The sequence below is a fragment of the Propithecus coquereli genome, unplaced genomic scaffold (genome assembly GCF_000956105.1).
Source record: "Propithecus coquereli isolate 6110/MARCELLA unplaced genomic scaffold, Pcoq_1.0 Scaffold216, whole genome shotgun sequence".
Taxonomy (NCBI): Eukaryota; Metazoa; Chordata; class Mammalia; order Primates; family Indriidae; genus Propithecus; species Propithecus coquereli.
Window position 1 is genome coordinate 2373246 of NW_012146745.1, and position 16118 is coordinate 2389363.

Here is a 16118-nt window from a genome sequence, read left to right on the forward strand (position 1 = left end):
ATTTAATTTTTTTAACTGATCTGTATACTATTAACCCTTCAGTCAGGAAGAAAAATTCTGGGGATTTATGGGAAGAGAAATATTGACATCTAGACCCTCTAACCAAAGTCAGGTATCCGTTGCTGGTTAAATAATGACCTTAGCGCATCCTTGTACCGGGCTTCCACAAATGCTGGGAAGGAAAACAGCTCAGTTACTCTTCTTTACGAAGGCATAACAGTGAGTGACCAGGGCTTGATAAAATTAGTTGAAAATCTAGATACTGTGGGAAAACTCGAAACAGAAAAATGCCACATAAAGAAAAATCATCAGTGCTGTATTCCCAGCACCCAGGATGAGTTCTCAATAAATATCGATTGACTCTTTCACTAAAATCCCAGGATTATGGCCATCTTTGTACCATGTGTATGAACGTTCTAAACACCCTCGCGCCCAGCCAGAGCCTTTTCTCAGATCCCGACCTTGTTCAGGAAGTCATGTGTCTGGCAGCCTTGGCCTCTGATACAACACACTGAGAACCAATGGTGGTGAACCTTCAGCATCCCACAGGAGCAAGCGGGACCGACTTACGTAAACATTAATGCAGCACTACTGGAAGCAGGCAGAATCCAAGTTGGATCCGGCTTGCCTGCCTGCTGCTAGGAGCCGTGTTGGTGTGAACACTCCTGTTTACATCAAAAGAGCTCCACATTTGCTTGGCAAATAATTCAGTCCAAATTAGAACATTCAGTTCCAGTTTGGCCTGGTAGCCTCATGTAGACAGAACTAAAATTTTGGTTGTCTTTTATGAACTACCAAAGTGGCCTAAGATATTGGACCTAATGAGACTTTCATGTGGTCATAGAATTAATTCTCCCAGTTGGAAGCAAGAAAAAAGTAGGCAGAAAAAGAAATGAAAAAAAATGCACAAATTTCCTTAGCCCTATAAAATGTTGGGTTCCAATTGTTAGAGCCTGTTTGCCATACCAATTCCACCCCAATTTCTAAGAGAACCCCATGAAATATATGCCCTTAATATAGAATTATGAAAATTTTCCAACTTATGCAATTTATGAATTAAAAAATGAAGATCTAGAATCTTTAAATGACTTTTCCAAGACCACAAAGCTATTTGGTGGAAAGTCTCTTTTTCTCAGTCTCAGTCTCTTTTGACCACACAATTTAAGGGGAAAAGGAGACTTTTCTATTCTTCTTTAGCTTTTTTGGGGGAGAGTGGGCAAAAGATGAATATATTTTTGTTAATTTACAGAAGATGGATTGTTTTATGCTGATTTAACAAGATTTTAAAATATCGATAGTGGCTGGGCGCGGTGGCTCACGCCTGTAATCCTAGCTCTCTGGGAGGCCGAGGCGGGCGGATTGTTTGAGCTCAGGAGTTCGAAACCAGCCTGAGCAAGAGCGAGACCCTGTCTCTACTAAAAATAGAAAGAAATTAATCGAACAACTAAAAATACATAGAAAAAATTAGCCGGGCATGGTAGCACATGCCTGTAGTCCCAGCTACTCGGGAGGCTGAGGCAGGAGGATCGCTTGAGCCCAGGAGTTTGAGGTTGTTGTGAGCTAGGCTGACGCCATGGCACTCTAGCCCGGGCGACACAGTGAGACTTCGTCTCAAAAAAAAAAAAAAAATATCGATAGTTACTAAGTGCTCCTAAACATACTACATATAGACCAAATACTGACGCTATTTCCCAGCCCAGGTCAAGTAAATCAGGATCTCTAGATGGTGGGATGCTGACTTCTGTAGTTCTTCTTTTTTCTTTTTAATTAATTGCTATTTTTTTTAATTGGCCTGGTTCTTGCTTGTGCCTGGTCTTGCCCCATTGAGTATATCGCACGGGCTACAGTGGTCTTCTACATTTTCTTAAAATGTAGATGGGTCTTAAGCCTCACAGATTTCATAGCTCCTGACTTGAGACAGAGTTCACGGCCCGAGGAAAGAGTGAGGTTTTACTTCTCTTACTTGAAATTGTGATTCGTGGGCCTGACCATCCCAAATCACCAGAAGTATCGTGTCTCCCAGGACTGCGGGCAACAGCAGGGACCCTAAGCCTACTGATCTATGTTCTAAGAGCATAGCCGGCCAGCCTCTGAGTAGGGCTGACTTATGAGCCTCGTCTTCTCTTGTGGCCCACACCACATGCCCACTTGCAAAAATGAGAGAAAGATGTTTCCAGAATGTGTGTGAAGTAATGTTGTTGAGGTTTGTAGCTGGTCCCTGGGCATCAAGCTTTGGAATCTCTCCAGCCCATTGGTATTACTTCTCCTGGCATCAAAGAAGGGATTAGAGAAGAAAAACTCTAAAGAAATATGGCACAGGTGGCAAAAATCTGGGAAAAAAAAAACAACTTGGCCTCGAGAGAGAGTAAGTAGCAACATGGATACAAACACGCCGATAAAAAAGTCAAGTGGCCATCTTGAAGAGTTTTTAAAAAACCTGGTGACGGATCTCCATGCCGGCAAACATTCCACCGTATTGAAAACAGAGCTAGCCACAAAACCGTTTTTCCTCCAGGTGTTTTGTTTGGGTTGGAGAACGCGACGTCAGGGCACATTTAGAAGAGATGTGTGTGGTGAGGGAAGGCGGCGCCGGGCTCTCACTGAGCACCACGCATCCAGCTCCTTGGGCTATAGTTGCCCCCCCCACGCCCATCCTCCTCCCTTGCCCCGGGATAGAACTTTGTGGAACTGACCTCCCTAGCACTGGGGCGCAGACCTCAGTGAATGCGCAGCCCAGAGCGTGCTCTGACTGCCCGCCTCCCTCGGTGAACTGCGGGCTGGGCCCTCACACCACAGGGAGATGGGTTCCCACAGGAAGATAGAGTCAGAGACCAGTCTGAGATTTTCAGAGACACTCAAAATAAAACAGGCTGCTGGCTGCACTCGCTCACCTCTATTTCTATCATCAGCTTTTGCCCACCTGATTTTCAAATCTACTTCCCCAAATTATTAATAGTTTTTGTCCCAATTCCAAGTCACGGGGAAAATCTAAAGACTTCCTTCCCCCCCTGAGTCCTCTCCACTGCACGTCAACAAATCCTTGCAGATTGCTGTGCTAGGTTATCTTGGTGGCTACGAAATAAAATGCGTGGTCTGTTTTCCGCCCACGAGGAATTTGGAATCCGGTAAGCAAGCAGAATGGGCTATTGTGGCAATAACTAAATGCAGGGCATATTTACCTGCAGGAGATCAGGAGAAGGAAGGATTGAGGAAGTCTTCACAAGGATTGGAAGGACGGCAGCATCTTGACAAGGGAGGTTGGCGGAAAGGGCGTTCCAGGGAGAAGACATAGCCGTAGACACATGGCGGTAGGAAAGCAGGAAGGAGCCCCGTGTGGCTAAAGCGCAGGGTGCAGGGAAGAAGTCATGGGCTGTAAACCTGAAACGATAGGTTAGGGCTAACACCAGGACAGTCTTGAATATCAGACTGAGAAATTTGGACTAGAGGGAAGGGGAACCGGTGCTGTAAGAAAATCACATCCATCAGATTAAACAAAGACAGACAGACTTGCGAGTGAAAAGTCCACCTGAACGGACGAATTATTTTCCTTTTTATTCAGTGTTTGGGGCCAGTGTGCCTCCTAAGGGAGAGAAAACCAACATTTGGGCCAGATAGACCTGGAGGTGCAAAGGGAAGGTCTAGCACTGTTTAGCGAAGGGCCTGTTATCAAGTCTTTTCTGTAGCTGATAGGAATTTGCTCACCTTCTTAGGTATAACAAACATCGCATTGCCTTCCTTTTCCACGTCAAATTACATCCAGCTCTAGATCTTCACCAGAAAACAAGAAATGTATTCTCTATAAGGTTTAGGAACGGGAAGGTCAGGATGGAGCCGCCCTCCAGGGGACAGTTTAGGAATCTCAGAAGGTGCGTGCAGCCGAGAACATAGGGAGGGGCCCTTGCTCTTCAGTCTGTCCCGGGCAGCCTGAGCTCTTAATGTCTGAGCCTTCCTGGTCCATTTGAATGCGGAAGCCTCTGCTTCTCCATGCTAGGCTTGGAAGGATGATCTTTCACTATGAATTCTCAGAGGTGGCAATAAAGAGTAACAACTGTCGTGGTTTACCCAGGACTAAAGGGGCTTCCGGGATGTAGGACTTTGGGTTTCAAAACCAGTAAAATGAATTGAGTTGGCAAGTTGAGATGAGTTGGCCACCCTGCCTGGCACTCAATGTCCAAGCCAATGGCATTCACATCCACCCCATCATAGGCACTGGCCCCACCCGGAGCTCTTCATGGAGCTGGGCAGGGCTGCCAGCCCTCCATTGACTTGCTACTGCCCCCCTATCTGTCTCTCACAGCCAGTTCTACCTCTTCAATCAAAGCAGCAGCCTGGGTCAGGGTTTCTTCTGAATGTCTGATAACTCTCTTTGTTTGGCTCTAAAACAAAAAGCCATCAAACAACTCCAGGGGCCAGGGAGTCTAGAAATCTAAACATCCAGGCTTAGCTATTCTACCTGCAGGTGAGAGGAAGAGTGTGTGGGGGCAAAAACAAAGGAACAAATTATCCAAATTATCCTTTTTCTGAGAGAATAAGCAGTCATTCAGCCAAAAAAAAAATATATATATACATTGAGCAGATATTCTATCAAGAAAGAAAAGCTACAGGCACAGCTTGCTTCCTGGAAGTACCCACTACCACGCTCTTGACATTTTAAGCCTCTAACATTTTGTTAGGAGCAAATACAGCTCCATAAGAGAGGACCATACTTCTGCTCTCTTAATCACACTTCATTCACCTAGAGGTAAACTGTTTACCCTATAGTGAACAGTCTCATTATATATTCATTAAAAGAAGATGGCGACATATCGAAGACTACCTCCTCCGGGAAGTCTTCACTGATCATCAGAGCCAAAAATAACAGTTTCCTATAATATGCGTCTTATTTATTTGAGGCCACTACCCTATCCTTGTATATTTATTTTAACATCACTACCCCTTTCTTGTGGTGACTTGTTATAATGCTGTTTTCCTTGAAATATTTCAAGAAAAAAGATCCATTGAAGTGTGCTAGTCACGTAGCTCTCTTTCTGGTGACCTGGTGCCAGCCCATGACAGCCAGCAAGGCAGCCTGATCCAGCACCCTCGGCCACTGCCGTGCACCACACCGCAGACCCCCACCAGGCAGGGTGCCGCCACGCCCCCCTGAGCCGAGTGCGTTCTGTGGTGGGTGTGTCTTATGCCATCATATTTCATATGTGACATTCGTTTTGTGTTTATAGACGACAGTTTTGACCTATAATAACTGAGAAAAATGTCTGTAAATGACAGCGCTGGAAAGAAATACACAAGAGTACCATGCTGGTTGTTAAAGGGCGAGTTTTAGAGCAGCTTGCGAATTCTTCACGGAAATGGCCGGGGATGGGAAGGCAGAAGGCACAAGTCGGCAGGCAGGGACTGGTGGGCGTCCTCTGACACATCAAGGGGCCTAAACATCACTGTCGCCTGACAGGACGCCAGGCAGCCACCTGAAGGAACACTGCAGTTCCAACGTGCAAAAGGGGGCACACAATTCCACAGGGACTGTGCCATGCACAACCCACATGGCTCCGACTCAGTTACAGCTCCCGGTTCCGAGAGCGCATCGACCTCGCCAGACTGGGTCGGTATCACTGTTTCATTTCTGCTACTGAATTATAAGCTCTTTTAACAAAGGATTCTATGTCTCCTTCATATCCGACTTCCCCTGGTGTCTACTCCAGAGTCATGCCAAAAAAATAAAAGATGAACAAATGAATAAAGGAATCTCTAAATCAAACAGCCCACTCAGCATCTCTGGTATGTCACTTAGAAAATAAAAACAAAAAAACTGAGAAGTTCTGAGCACAGATCATTTTTGTCAGAAATTTCCCAAGCGTCAGGGTCACTCCAAAGAAGACAAATAATGTCGAGCTGGTAACGAATCAGGCGTAAGCTGTGGACAGAGGCTGGAGCTTGTTGCAACTTACTTTTAAGGACCAGAGATGATCCGACAGTCTCTGGGCTCCCAGATGGGCCCCATTTTCAGTGCGATGATGAGAAGAGTTAAGGAAAATTTAGCCCCTATCCAAGGAAATAGTTCTGTCTAAACTAGAGAGCAGATTTCCCTGGAAGTTCAGAGGAGAACACGTGGGGGAGAGTGGGAAGAAGCTGGCACCGATTAAGATAAGGCAGTAGTTATACCTCAGACGTGTTTATGCTTCACAAAAAGGTGCGAGGCCTCATCAGCCTACTCAGTAGCCCCCCAAGAACAACTCATTTGGATTCGGGTTGCATAAGGTGTCCTGAAAACCCAGCTGGAAATTCAGCCTGCCTACCCACAGAGAAGCAGGTGCACACGTAGACGGCAAGCCGGGGAGTCATCCACAGCCAGTGTACGGGGGAAGCCTGGCCTAGTGGACACAGCACAATACAAAGGGGATACCTCATGTCGAGCCAAGAAGTTGCTGTGTTTGATCCTAAGAGACTTCCCACCCACACCCCCAGTTTACCAAAGCCCGCACAGCTGCTCTGCCTGTCCCCAGGTCTAGGGGAGGAGGCCGGTGTGGGATGGGAGAGCCTCTGTGTCAGGAGAAGCAGAAACTCTTTTCTCCTCACCTAGGCGAGGTGGAAGAGTTAGAAGAAAGCAGCACTCCAAAGGGCACCTGGTGGGGCACTGTCTTCACCCTCTAAGAGGAAGAAGGAAGAAGCGTGGCCATAAGTCCAGTGAGGCCCAGGTTTATTATGTTTGACTTTCCTCTCACCCAACACTCAAAGAGAGAGAGAGAGACCAACTCCGAGCACCTTTGCAGGAAACTGCAGTGATTTGAGTAGAGCAAAAGGCGGGAGATGGAGATGTTGTTACTATAAGAGCTGGCACCATGATTACGCCTTGGGGAACAATTAATTATCTTTGCTGAGTCAAATGCCCTGCTAAGCCGCTTAGGATGGTGGGTGAGATGTGGAGCATAGTAAACAGATAGCTGTTCTATACGAGAAAATGGGAGGAAATTTGTTTTGTTTTGTTTCGGTTTTTGCTACTAAAAGTGGGAAGAGAGAGAGAGGAACCATGACAGAAAGTGAGGCTCAGGCCGTGCTTAGCGCTGTTACCCCTGGTGCAAATTCCCCAGCGGGAGGGCAACCTCATTTTAAGAATGAGGATGGTCTCGGGTTGAATTTGAAGTTCATATTGCTACAATTTCAGATCTTCTTCTTACACCCCCAAATTCCTCACTAAAGTCTTCTAATCACAAAGATTGGTTTTATGAGTAGAAATTGTGGAAATTAAGAGAAGGTTTAAATTTTGTGGTCAGGTCGAAATTATGTGAAACAGAAACAGCATGAAAGGGACGGTGAGACTTTCCACAAATGGAGTTTGGATCTAGGGTTAGTGAGGAGAAAATAATTCCCCTAGAAATTCTCAGTAATCCTGGGGAGGCTTTCACAGGTTGTGGAATTAGAGGTTCAAACCAATCTTATTCAGATCTCAAGGAGAAGAGAGGACCCAGCTAGTATCAGGGTTACAATACTATTAATAACAACGAAAAACTGCGTCAGCTGGGGTTCTCTAGTTCCTGTCCACGCATTATTGTGGAATCTCCAGATCTCACCTTTGCTCCCATCAAAGTCTCCCCAGATCTTTCCAGAAGCTCCTCAGGGTCATTCCCTGTGCATTCCAGAATAAGGACTATCTGCCATCACTTGGCGGCCATCACCTTCCGCCTTCCCTGCTTACCTGGTGACGGTGCCCTCCCTCTGCCTACAGGTGTAGCTCCACCACAGCTGTGGCTCCGTGGCTGTCCTCCCCACCTCGCAAAAGTTGCACTCCAGTTAAACTATCCCTCGCAAAGCGTGGAGACGCCATATGTTTCAGTTTCTATTATTGTGTAACAAACCACCTCAAAACTTAGTGATTTCAAGCAATTTATCATTTCTCATGGTCCTGTGGACCAATGGAGCTTTTCTCCTGCTTCAGGTGGAAAGTAGGATCACTGGAGAATAAACAACAGCCTCGTTCACAATGGCCAGCAGCTGGTGCTGGCTGCTGCTGGGAGCTCAGTCGGGGCTGCTGGCTGGAGGTGTTGGTTTCCCTCTAATAGGTCTCACCATGTGGGTTCTTGGGCTTCCTCACAGCATGGTAGCTAAGTTCCAAGAAGGAGCATTCCAAGGAAGGTGAAGGGAGAAGCTGTAGATCTCTTAAGACCTGGCCCAAACTTACACAGCACCATCTCTGCGACATTATATTGGTGAAATTCAAGAGGAAGGAAAGCATACTCAACTTGCTAATGGGAAGAATGGCAAAAAAAAAAAAAAAAGGAAAAGGAAAAGAAAAGTTATAGTTATCTTTAATCCACCACACCACCCTAATATCTCTTTCTCTCTCTCTTACGCACACACACACACAATCTCACACACACACATGCACACTCCAATGCTGTGCTTTCTTATATTGAATTCCAAAAAAATCCTTCTACTTCCAACTTCTGTCAGAGAGAGAGTCTTATGAGAATCACTTGGGTTATTTTTTTTTTAACTATTTTTTTAAGAGACAAGGTCTCACTATGTGCCCAGGCTGGCCTTGAACTTCTGGGCTGAAGTGATTCTCCCACCTCAGCCTCCCAAGTAGCTGGGACTACAGGCACACGCACACCACCACGCCTGGATTGCTTGGTCTATTTCTTTTGGCAGCTCCCTAAGCCTTAGAAACAAGTCCAAGAGAGTCTGGTTGCAGGACCAGTCCACTGAATCAATCTTCCCCCGCCGAGCAGTCTCCTTCTCCCCAAACTCCATTTCTTGCCAGTCACCCACACTTTCCCTGCAACCAGCCCATTTGTCACAGGGTTCGTTTGCCTTTTTGAAGCCTTTATTTCGTTGGCTTACCCAAAAAGCATGAGTTCACCTTAATCAGAAAGATACGCATGTGCCATCTTGGATAAGCGGCTAACTATGAAATATCTCTGCTATTATTCATCCAACTCTGGCACAGAGAAGACAAGATTTTCAAAGTGTCCGTGATAGCCATATATCACTGACAGTTCCCTGAATCTAACTTCCAGCTCAACAACTCTGCTCTCTGAAAGTATGGCTTAACTGCGTGAACCTGGACTACTTTAGAAAGACTTTCAGTGAGTCAAGTTTCCAAACTCAGTTTGAATTCTGGTGTAGTTTCAGAATTTTCTGATAGTTCTAAGAAGTTAAGAGAGTGAAAATCCCTCCCTCCCCCAAGAACAAATCTCCAGCAGATGCAGTCCCTGACCAGTCCTCCTGTGTGTAGATCCAAGACTAGCAGGAGGCAAAAAAAAAAAAAAAAAAAAAAAGTAGGAGACAGAACTAGATGAAGAAAAAGAGGAATGTAACATTTCTGATTTCCACCTTGTTCCTGGTCTAGAGTAAGCCAAAACTGCTCTCGCTGCAAAGGGATGCCTTGCTTCCTGACCCCTTTCCAGGCAACCAAGGTCCTCACCTGGGCCAATTGCTAAGACCTTGCCCCAAGGACAGTCACCGATTAAGCAAATTGAGCCAGAAATAAGGTACAGCTGTCCCCAGTCCAAGCTTCTCAATGCAAACCGCTTTGCTCCTCCCTCACCTGACAGAAAGAAACACAGTCAAGGAGAAAAGCACTAGATAATAACCAAACGACAATGATAGTTTCTTCCTGTCATAGCTCCCAGCCAACTGCTGACTTTCAGCTTCACTGTCTGAAAGGTGGAATATGAAAAAAGGAAAAGATGCTACCAGCAAGGTGGGGAGTCTGTGATAAATCACCGTGGCTTGGCTTATATTGACTAATTGCAATTCATTACCCAGTCAGGTGATGGGCATTCGTGTTGTCACCACTTCCTGGGGATTGTTGGCAGCCAAGTCTCCCCTACATGAGCAACTCAGACAGTGAGTGGGCAGTGCTCTCTTTTATAAGTTTTTCCTCTCTTCATCTCATGGAGAGGCAGATTTCTAATTCAGATGACCTGGACCTTCATCTGGAGATAGGAACAGAAAAATAGGTCTTCCTCTAATGAGAACCATGGTAGAGGAGTAGAGCAGGAAAAGCACACGGTATTCCACACTGTGCTCCTTTGCTATTGCTGTTAGGTCTGGTATGAAGGTAGTGTCTTCTCCCCTCCCTGCCTCCTTCCCTCCTCCATCCCTATTTCTTCACCCTCCCCCTCATTCTCGGACTCCCTCTTCTCCAGGAGGCTCCCCTGGCCCCACAGGTAAGGCCAAGTGCTGCTGTTCTGGGCTCATTTGTTCCTGTGCACACCCTCTCTACAGCACTTGCACCTTGGTGTTGGTGTTGCCTGTTCACATGACTCTTGAGAAGGGTCGGATGATTAAGGGCAGAATTGTGTCTTAGTCTATTTTGCATTATTAGATTCTAATGAAAGATATTGAGTCCACATTAAATTGAACTCAATGGATATTTAACATACTACTATATGACTTTCAGCATCTTCTTCATTCTCCTCAAGGTTACCAAGTGAATTATATCAATATGTCTCCCAGTCATGATGCTAAGCTAAGTGCATCTCAAAGACATTTCAAGCCTGCCTGGTTCTGCTTTCTAGAACAACATGTGTGGACATTTATAGCACTTTTATATAGCAGCTATTTTTTTCTTTTGAGGTACACTTTGAGTTGCTTTTCTAGCTTACCCTTTGCTAAGTCATCCACATTCTCCCCTGAACTCTTACTGAGCCGCAGGCAGATGTTTGTGAGATGTATGTCCATTCAGGGGATGTAGTCTCACAGGCTGATGGAACCAACTCAGGACTTATTCTCACCAGCTCTATATACACACCTCCACAAACATGCAGGCTCGTGTGCAGGAGTATGCCAGATGCAGATGGTTTCTGAGATTAGCCTTGAAAACCCCACAGAAAGCTTTCCAAAACCATAAGGACCCTTGATTGGACTTCAAATGCATAGAATCATTTTTTAACTGCACTTAAAAGGATTATTTTCTGGTTGTCTTCTTTTCAAAATCTTCAATGTCAAATTTCATGGCCTGATGTTTTCAGGTTTCTTCCGGTGAGTTTCTTTATTTACCTGTCAAGCTTTCCACAGTCAAGGGTAAACTCCACGAGGCACTGAAGCCTTCCTGAACATTCCAGTCGGTCGTGATAAGCCTTATCAACTCTTTGCATTTGGGTTGAACTGTTTGGGCCCGGTACATGGATGTTCTCATGATCGTGTAAGGTGTGCTTAGTATGTGGTGCTCCTAATTTCCTCACATGCATTCTTATTTAAAGTTAGGAAGGCAGGAGAAGTGAGAAAATCCTCCAGACTGGGAGTCAGGAGACCTGTGGGAGGCCTCAAGCACTCTAGAAGAAAGTGGTAGGAGAAAGGCAAATAGGTAAGTAGGTAGGTAGGTAGGTAAATAGGTAAACAAGATTTTCCTACCAATCCCCCCCTCTGGGCCTCAGTTTCCAGTTCTCTAAATTGAGGAGGGGTTGCACTAGTTGTTCACTAAGTTCTGTCCAAGCCCTTTGAGTCTAGTAATCCATGACCAGCTCTTCTTCTCATCCACTTTCCCATTGTCCCGACATCTTCTTCCATGGGTCTTTTCAAGGTGACTCTAGATCTACTGAAATCTGTTTTCATAAATCTCGTTTCTTTATCGCCCTGGAATTCTGAGCCCTTCTCCATTTATGTCTCCTTCCGCCATGGTGGCTGGTCACCCTTCAACCTTCAAATGTTTTCTTCATGTTAACAAGTACCAAAGAAAGGCACCTGACTTCCTTGTGGGGAATGCCTCTGAAGTGACCTGAAAAGTCAGTGTAACTTCCTTCGGTGCCGCATTCACTGACCGACAGAGAAGTTGAGCCTCTGACTCACCCCAGCCCCCAGTCATCTGTTGTTAATTGCATCAGTCCCCATAGTAGCCACCTGCTTTAGTTTCGCAGCCCGGTACGGGATGAGTCCCGGCTGCCTTCCCTAAACAGCTCCAGCCTGAGAGGAGCTGTCATGTTTATCTCCTCACATTGATAGTTTTCCTTTTAATATTTATAAACATGGAAGTATTTTTCTCTCCTTCACTTGAAATGTATATATTCATGCATTAGAACGCATCGATGCTGCTGAGGTAATGGGCTGTCGGCAGATTTATAGCAGGAACTATCTCGCTGCCTGCAGGCCTGTGCATTTTAATATAATTAAAAGGCTTCTGTTCGGAATCTTGGCTAATTAATATTCATGCTTTCCTCCCTTCACCTGCCATCGCTGATTTGCTGTCTTTTAGCAGGTTGATCACGGCCCAATTAATCCTACCACCAGTCAAAGCAAGGTAGTCAGGGGGAGAAAGGAGGAAATGTCATCACAGTGTTGGCTTTTTAATGAGAAAATAGCATTTTAACTAATGAAGCCTTTTCCTGGTTTATGAGGAACTTTGAGGAAGTGTCTCTGTAAATACGGGAATTGGAATAGAACAGTTGAACAGGGATTGTAGGTTAAATCACTCACACTGAAAATTGACTAATCATTAAGAGTTTTCATATGTTTCATTCATGCCAGAAAGCACAGAACAGAAACTTGGAAAGGCAGGTAAGAGATATTTTATTTTTTTAAACAAAAAGTGAAATAAAGCTGAAAATATTAGTGACAGGTGTCACTATTCAGTAGCTGAGACACACTACCCACACAAATGAATGTGATTCACCTACATGAGACCTTTGAGAGACAATCAGATTCCCGGGGATAGTTACATAGTCACTGTCTTAGTCTATTCTTACTGCTACAACAAATACCACAGATTGGACAGTTTATAATCAACAGAAATTTATTCCTCACAGTTCTAGAGACTGAGAAGTTCAAGATCATGGCACCAGCAAATTCGGTGTCTGGTAAGGGCTTGCCGTCTGCTTCTAAGATGGTACTCTGTGGCTGCATCCTCCAGAGGGAACAAACACCAACATCATGTCCTCAATGGTGGAAGGGATGGAAGAGCATAATTCACTCCTTCCATCCCTTTTATGAGGACACTGATTCCATTCATAAGGGCAGAGCCCTCGTGATCTAATCACCTCCTGAAATCCCCTCTTCTTAGGTTTCAACATGAACTTTGAAGGAACAACAACATTCAAACCATAGCAGTCGCTTACTTTTCTTTGCCTCTAAATGGAAACTATTTTGCCTTCAAAGGAAAACGCTAAAAGGCAGCGGGGAGAGTGGTAAATGATGAGAACAAGGGTATTTACAATTATGCGTTCCTCATATATATGAAAGCCTGTCACAAAGGAGAAAACTAAGCACTCTCTATTTGACTTCAAGGCTAGAAATGAGAATCTTGGCAGCATTTGTGATGAGACACTCAATGGCCACCAGCCTGAGTTCGGGGAGGTCTAAATTAGGAGAAGGGAGAAAGGGTTTGAGGCTCCACCTTCCCCCACATAGTTGCTCTGCCCCGATCATGAGTATCTTGAGAACGTGTTGCCCCAAGATGAGAGCAAAAACCACTAGAGAAAGCCACCAGACAGAACATTCCCCGTTAGGGTAGCTGACTTTGGCCAGATGACTTCACTACTTTTAGTCTCATCCATAAAATGAGATAATAATGCCTCCTTCCGAGGATCGTTGTGAGAGAAAAATGGGACTAAATGAGAAAAAGTCTTTAAGTGCCTAGTGCGAGGTTCAGTAAATAGGAGGTAATGTCTTCCACACTGTGGAACACAGTGTAGACGTGTCATAGTGAGGAACATTTTTCCAGAAGAAAGAGACGAAGATGGGATGGTGAGGAACTCACTTCTCTGGGCCACAAAAATGCATAACGAGTGAAAAAAGCCAAAATGGAATTTATCATATCTCTAAGCCTGTCTTGCCCAATGCGCTGGGTATTAATAATGGAACAAAGAGAGGTTGCAGAAGCAAGATAAAAATAAACCAGAAGCACCGGATTTATGCAACAGGTACATGTGGCCCATCCTATTGATGAGTCACTGGCCTGAGAAACGTGTTTCGGTTCAGCAGGAAGTCTGCCGACAGGCTGCAGCATCACTGCGCTTCCGTTGTGGCTGCTTCCATTGTGAGCTTGGGGCTCTTTATTTTTAAGAGTCTGGGTGATCACAGTCCTCCTAGATGAGATCATGCAGGGACTGTATTGCTGACCCATCCAGCCAGAATGCCCTTTTGCAGTTACGGGCTATCAAACTCCCACTCATCCTTCAGGGCAGTTCAAGTGTCTCTCCTTCTAAGAAGCCATTCTCATTACCCTGCCCAGAAATGATGACTCCTCACTTTGAGTCCTGTTCTGTTGACATTTGCAAGTACCTCTTTGCCAGTGATGATGATGATGACATTTGCTAATAGCTACTGAAGACTTGCCAAATACCAAATATTGCACTCAGGGTTTATGGGCACTATCTCAGCTAATTCTAGGAAGTATATATTTTAATTCTGCCAATTTTGCTGATAATAAAACTGAAGTCAAGTAAATATCGTGAATATCTTTCCCATGATCGCACAACTGGTAGAACAGGATTAGGACCAAGGCGGTTGGACTCCAGAGGCTTACTTATTCATTGTGATCTCTTCCACAGTGCTTCATGCACATTGGGAGCTCGGCAGAGATTTGCACACAAAACAAATGTCATCTCGATGGGCTGGAGGAGTACAACTGAAGAGTGGGGCTGGTCTGGAACAGGCGAACTCTACTGCTGATACCTGAGAGGGAGAGGCTCTCTGAATTCATCGGCTTTGGCACCACACTTCTGCTGTGCCTCCTTTTTGGTCTTTGGTGTGCCTAAAATTTGATTCAGGGTCCAAATTTCCTTGAAACAGATTCATCCCATGAAGAAGGCTGTGGAGAAATAAGTTTATACTTCTTTTTGAAAGTCTGATGTTTCGTCAAAATGTTATTACTGACGACGAACCTAAGTTGCAGTGAAAAAGGGTTGGGTCAGAGTGATTGAAAGCCTGAGGGGATTGCTCTACTGGGGTTTTGACTTTTAGCCCAAATCCATATGGTGAAGGGAAAGACTCCAGAGGCGGGTCTGGGCTAGAGTCGGGGAATCGAGGCATATCCTGTGGTCTCTCTGAGACAGTCCTCCGTAAAATCGTAGCAGACCTCGCCCACCCACTCACTGGGGGCCTTTAGTGCCTATGTGTGGTGCTTTTTGGAGAAAGTGGTTACTGTCTCGACTCCCCCATGATGCACTTGCTTAAATTGCCTGCCTTAGGAGCAGACAAGCCTTAGGATGATGCCTAAAATGCATGCTCTTCCCCTCCTGAGCTGACAGCAAGGTATGAACTGCTATCTAACAGAGGATGTAGGATTAAAAGAGAAGGGAAGAATTGTGAGGGGCTTTTAGGGTGAAAGGTGAAAGAGATCGTAGAATTCAATCCTCTCATTTTACAGATGAGGAAATTGAGGCCAGAGTCAGGGAAAGTTTGAGGAATGGGAGATCAGCCAGTTGGACCAAGATAACACAGCTGGTTCACAGAAGAGCTGGGATGGGAACTCAGACCTTCAAACTTCTATTCACATTGTGCTCTGCTTTCCCTTCTTGGAACTGGAGGTATAAATGTCTCATTAAGTGAGAAGCAGGGAGGGAAGATCAGAGGGGGTGAGAGCGAAAAAGAGGTAGATATTTTTCTTTGAAACAATTTAAGAAAGAACTCGGAAAAAAACTTTGTTGCTCATGATGGAAAAAGAAAAGAGAAGGACAAGATTATTCAGAAATTTGGAAAAACATAAGCAAATAAAAATAGTTTATTCAACAAACTATAGAATATGAGTGAGAAAAACAAGTGAAGGAAAATCTATATTAGTTAGTCAGCATTCTCCAGAGAAACAGAACCAACAGAAGACATGGAAGATGAGACAGAGAGAAAGGGAAGAGAAAGAAAGAGACAGAAAGAGGGAGAGAGAGAGAAAAAGATGGATTTATTTTAAAGAATAATTGTGGAGGCTAAGTCCAAATCCAGGAGAGCCGACAGTTAGTTCCAGTCCAAGTCTGAAGGCCTAGAAAGCGGAGAGGCCAACTGTGTAAGTTCCAGGCTTTCACATAATCCTCCGCAATCCGAAGAAGGATCGGGCCATCCCTAAATTTTGGAACTGTTGTTAAAATTTATCAGCCTTCTGCATATATGTGGTGAGAATGACGTTTGGTCTGATACCCAGAAGCATTGTCTTATGACCTGGTATTGCACCATTGCTTTTGTTAATTTAAACG